Raw genomic sequence first — 6,376 nt, forward strand, 5'->3', positions numbered from 1 at the left:
TATCATTCTATCCCTCCACTAAATCAAATTAAAATTAATTAATTTATTAAATACTAATATTTTAATTACATAGTGGTGGAATATGAAGTCCAACAACTACTAATTTAATATTTTTTATCATCTATAATCTCTCTCTCTATATATATATATATAGAGAGAGAGAGAGAGAGATTATAGATGATAAATATTATTAAATTAGATAGTTACTTAGGAATTAATCTAAGGAAGTCTAAAAGTCATTAACATTTTAATTAAACTCATACAATTTGATATTTAATTATTTTATAACATTTTAATTTATAGAAGAGGTAAAATCGTAATTCAATTTTCAACTTTTTTTGTTTTCACTTTTATTTAGTAATAGGTGATGATATGATATGATAGTCTTTGGGCACATTCCATGCTGATTAATAAAAAATTATTTAAAATGGTACAGAATGAATTAGTATTTTGCAAAAGTCATAAAAAAAAATATAATCGGAATGCATATATATAGTAAATCACTATCAATGTCATGGTGTACATCTATAAAAATAAAAAAATAAAAGTAAAGAGTTAATTATGATAAAGATATTTAGTAATTGTTGGCATTATAAAATTGACAAAAAAAAAAGATATTAGTTGAATTATTTAATATAAGAGTATATATTATAACAAATAAAAGAAGAAAATGATAGAAAAATAGGGACCCATTTCCAAAATATGATTTTTATATTGACTCAATTGAACTAATTGTGTCTTCACTATCAAATAAACAACTTCATAGGGCAACTACAGGGGAAAAAACACACAAGAGGATTACAAGGAAAACATAAAAGATTTCTACATTGATATAATTTGTTGAAAGTTTAATAAAAGGGTATAGGTTTAATAATTTTATTAATTCACCTCTTAAGAAATTTCTTGAGAATTTTACAAACAAATGTGAACACTTTCAAAAAGAATTATTATTGTAAGGGTAATATAGAAAAAAATTAATTAATGTTTTCTCGATTTAGTAAGGTGGACAACTATTTTTAGTAAGATAATCAACTAATATAGGACGAAGAAAGTATTAATGTGAGATCTCTATTAATGTCAAAGGTTTAAGACGTGATCCTTCTTCTTTATTGTGTTCAATTTTCAAGAGACATTTATTAAAATGGAATAACTTAGTAAACTACACATTATATTTGCTTATTTTCTTAATGAATGTAATTTTTTACTAAGATACATTTTACTTTAGAACGGATGGGGTAGTTTTATGATTATATAAAACTTTCTTTATTTAAATACAAATAAAACTCATCTAAAAATGACAAGTGTCACTCATCTACATATGCACTTGAGGAAAGGAAAATAGTCCTGGGATGAAATTTTGGTGTCTTGTTTGGTTGTCATATTTGAGATAAGTTAACCGACATACATTGTGGAATAAGTTATCCCAAAATAACTGGTATAGTCTACAAAATACTAGTGCTTCTAGAATTAATATTTTGTTTTTTCTTTGTATGTTTTGTATTATAGATAGTACATTTTGTTTGCCAATGGGAAAGATGCAGAAATAGCCATAATTGGCAGTCTGTACATACGTACCCCCTCTACAATTGTTTGTTTCGTACTCCATATATATTTTTTTTTTTCTATGTATAGAGTGCTATAATTGGGTTTTAATTTGAATTGAATCTGCTTCTTTTGAAAAAAAAAAAAACTATATTCATTGGGCATATCTGTTAATGAGTCATTTGGTAGCTTTATTAGAATTATAACTATTTTATTTTATACACCACATGCATTAAATAATACACAAATACTAGTGATTCTAGAATATTCCTACACAAAAAATTTCGTTTTTCTTTGTATTTTTTGTATTATATATATAAAAATAAATTTAATAAATAGTACATTTTGTTTGCCAATAGGAAAATGCAGAAATAACCATAATTGGTAGTATGTACATACGTACCCCCTCTTCAATTGTTTGTTTTCTACTCCATACATATTTGCATATAATTGAGTTTTAATTTGAATTGAATCTCTTCTTCCATTCAGCATATTTCTTAAGGGGTCTTTTGGTATATGATTATTAGAATTATTTTATAAGTTTAACTCTACATTCTCCATAATGAGATTATAATAGTAGATATGTTATTGTTGTTTTATAACTTGAAGTTGATTATTGTTTATTTGCATTTTGAAGGCTTCTCATACGTTGTTTTGTGATGATATTGTGGAGACTAACAAACTAAGTTAGACTATCAGTCGAATCAAATGAAACATGATAGATGTTCTCAGTTGCCAAACGTGGCACAATACATCATTTTAATTATACTTGAAACCTATCTATATATCTAGTTAAGCATGAAGAAGTACTTACCACTCCATTACCTGAAGAATAAATTCTATTCATACACTATTTATAGCTCTTATGTATTTGGGAGATATTCGACCTCTATTAGTACAAGATGGACCTCATTTAGTGTTGTGTATATGCCAAGACACATGTAATCGATCACTATTTTATCTTCTTTTTTTTCTTTGATTGTGATTGTATTTAGGCTGAATAATTGATAACTTCTTTAATATATTATTTAGATATTTTAACTGAACACTCAAACACATGATAAAACGTTCTTATTAAACACACTTGTTTAAATTTTGGAATAACTTATATGCCTGTTCTCAACTGTCAATAATGTAGATAATAGCAAAAAAAGAATATCACCCCTTTGATTATACACATCAAGGTCAAATTGAACACGGCACAGCTAGTATGCTTCCAGTTCACGATTTTCCAGCTCTTTACTTCATTTCAACAAATTAACCCCAAAACAACTTTTTGGGTTCTATCACACTTAAATATATTTTCATAATCCCTTTCTCCCAAAAAATATTGAACAATTGACAACGAAATTCGTTTATATTTTTTTGTATGGATAGGAATTTTTTCGAACGATATATACCATCACATATTTTTGAATTGTTTTATGGTACGTTGTTCTGTTTTTGGTTTAATTATTAGTCATTGAGTATGGGGAAAAAGCCTTATAATCTGAATTTTGGAAAATGTAACTTGGGCATTGTTATATTTGTAAGCCTTTCTGACTTTATTTAGCTTGGATTTTTCATGCATGATGTCGCCATTTTTATGATGGTTTTGACATTATCTGCTCGTGTTGTTAATAAGATGGAAACTCTACAAGACAAGCTAGAAATGATCGTATATGGATTACGAAATTGGATCATATTGTAATGATGATTGGAATTTGGCTCAGAAACTAGCTAATGTTGAAGGTTTAATTTGGCGTCTAAGCTTTATAAGAAGCCTTACCCGATTAACAAATCAATCCCAGATGGTAGAAATATTCGATGGAGCAATTACAAGTCGAGTGTTTATTGAGAAAAAAGGGTTTGAAATGGACAAGGTAATATGGGTGACAAACTCCTCTGTTTCTGTAGATGTTTTGGGAATTAAGGCAGGCGTTGGGACGGGGAGTTTTGCTGCAAGAATATAATGAGAGAACATAATGTGACAATCATCTCTCAACTGCCATTCAGCGAGACAATAATAGCACTTAGGGGTCGATCGATACCTTTGTTTGACAACACGATGGATTTGATCCATACCATAGGACTAATGGATGGTTGGATTGATCTTCAGCTATTGGATGGAGGATTGTTATGGATCGATCGATCGATTCTTCCGTAATAGGAGGGATATCGATAACTTAATGTACATGTTCTTGCAATTCAGATACTTCTCCTAAGTCTAAGGATGAAGTTTATCTTTCTGCGTTGTTGGAGAAACCTCAAACATCTTGATGATTATTAGTAATTTACATCCATTTTTTATTTTTATGTTCAAATTAAATACTTTGGTCTCCATGCTGGGAAAATGTATAATTCACATATGTTCAACTCTCAAGTGGCGGTTATATAAAAAAGTAGAAAGAAAGATAGGAAATTACTGCAAAAATAATAAACCGTTTTAATATTTATGTGTAATTAAGAGGTAAGAGATTTAATTGAAATGTGGCATTTTATAAATGACAACATTTGAGCAACAAGTTTTTAAAGGCACTAACATTTCTCTTCTTTTAAATTTCAGAATAATTGAAGGAAATACAACTTAACAAATACAATATTCATCCTAATAACTCAAACATAACAGATAACATAAACAACTCATTCAAGGTGAGCGTGCCAGTTGGCCTGCATGCAAAAAAATTAGAATTAGCACATAATAATAATTAAGATAAATAAATAATTAAGATAAAATACCTACTGGATCATATCAATCTGTGGGGATCATCATAGCAAAGTATCTAACAAAGACAAAATATAATAATTTAATATCAGAATGAACAAAAGTAATATGAAATTAATTAACTCTAGGGTCTTACTATTAGGTAAACACCCATAGTTGCCGGTATGAGGGGTATTATCAATGCTGGCATGCGTTGGTAGTATAACAAAGCCAAAACTCCATAAACGCATCTCTTAACGATTTTTCTCATGAACCTGATTCTAGCTTGCTTTTCAGCAAATAAATCGAGGTATATGATGAAGATGAGAAACAGGTTAGAGATGAAAATAATTAGGGTCAACTCTTCTTCATAGAATATGTGCCTACTTAGTTGAAACCCACTAGAAATAATATCTAGTACGAACCCATTGGTTCCTAACACCAAAAAATGGATGACATTCAAGACAATTACTCTCTTTTTGATGCTATAGATTAGCATCACAAAAGGAGGTATTATCGGTAAGATTGGTATTGCTGCATGTTGAGCCTCATGTGGCAGCCAAACTTCCATGAAATGGAAGGCTGATTGAGGAAGCAAAAATTGTTTTAGTTGATAAACAAAATCATAGAGCAGAAAAAACAAGACAATCAATGAAGGCACAGCTCGATTCATCCTTTTTCCAAGAGAAAGAAAATAGAGAAGAAGAGAAGAAAGTAGCTAGAGAAAGGGAGTAGTGTGAACTATGGAGTGAAGAATGAATTTGAGTGCCCTTATAAGAGTGAAGAATGAATTTCAGTGCCCTTATATAAGAGAAATAAACCGACATTGGCATTGCTATCATCACATCACATTCAAATGGTATGATGCCAGGTGGATCCCACACCATGTAAGAGAAAGAAAATATCGTTGTTGCTTATTCTCAGGTGAGTAGTTGTAATTTCAGGTATTTTATTTTCCCCTCGCTCTTATATTGTTTGTTTTGGTTTAGGAATCAATTATGTCTCAACAAAACATAATGAGGGAGATCCTTAATTGGTTGTCCGTGAGGTCTCTTTTGTGATTCAAATGTGTATCAAAATCTTGGGATATAACATGGGATCCTTACTTTAGGATGAAGCATCAAAGTCATCCTGAGGTCAATTAACAAAGATTTCTTCTTCTCCGTGCCAAATTTGATAGGTTTACTCCGTATTTTCATGACTTATATTCTACTTCTTCTTTATCCTCCCTTGACGATGTACAAAGAATTGATTATCTCTCATCATGCCGCTATCCATCTATGGATATACTATGTGGTTCTTGTGATGGGTTGGTTCTAATCAGAGTTCTTACTAATCGTGAGTATCTCTTGTTGTGGAACCCCTCAACAAGAGAATCAATACAACTTCCCTTTTCGATATTTGGAATATGGAATTCTACTTTTGGATTGGGATACGACCCAACTATTGACGACCATAAGATACTTACAATTCACAATGACCAATCACAAACACAATGTGAATTTTCGCACTAAAAAGTGGTTCTTAGAGAAATAATGTTGATATGAAGACACCTCACACTTTGAAGAAAAGGTTTGGTTTTAGGGATACATTGTCATTTGTACATGGATCATTTCATTGGATTCCTTGTTGTTTTGGTGTTGCTTCATTCAATATTTCAAATGAGGTATGTACAGAGTTATCGTTGTCAGAGCAAATGTACTCTTATTTTTCTCTTTCTACCACGAAGGACAATCATGTTTCAGTATTAGATTGAATGCTTTGCTTTTCTTCAGCTTGTAAGGTTGATGGGGAGAAAACTTTTATGTTGTGGGTAATGAAAGATTACGGTGTCAAGGAATCTTGGACTCAAATATTTAAAATAAATATTTCGCATATTTTCAAACCTATTTATAGGTTTGCAGATGGTGATGTACTATTTCATTGCCGCGATTACATGCATGATTTATTAAGCACATCCAAAGGACGGTTTTCTCATCCATTAATTCAGCATCAAGACATGGTTGAAATAATTACTTTCAACGAGAGTTTGATCTCTCCAAAATTACTTATTTAATATTTGACATAAAGTTCAAGGTGTTCATTGAAGTTATGGGAAATTGGGAGTCCACATAGAAAGGAGTTGGATTCGAATTTTGAATTTTCAAATGA

This window comes from Solanum stenotomum, chromosome 6, assembly GCF_019186545.1.
Source record: "Solanum stenotomum isolate F172 chromosome 6, ASM1918654v1, whole genome shotgun sequence".
Classification (NCBI taxonomy): Eukaryota; Viridiplantae; Streptophyta; class Magnoliopsida; order Solanales; family Solanaceae; genus Solanum; species Solanum stenotomum.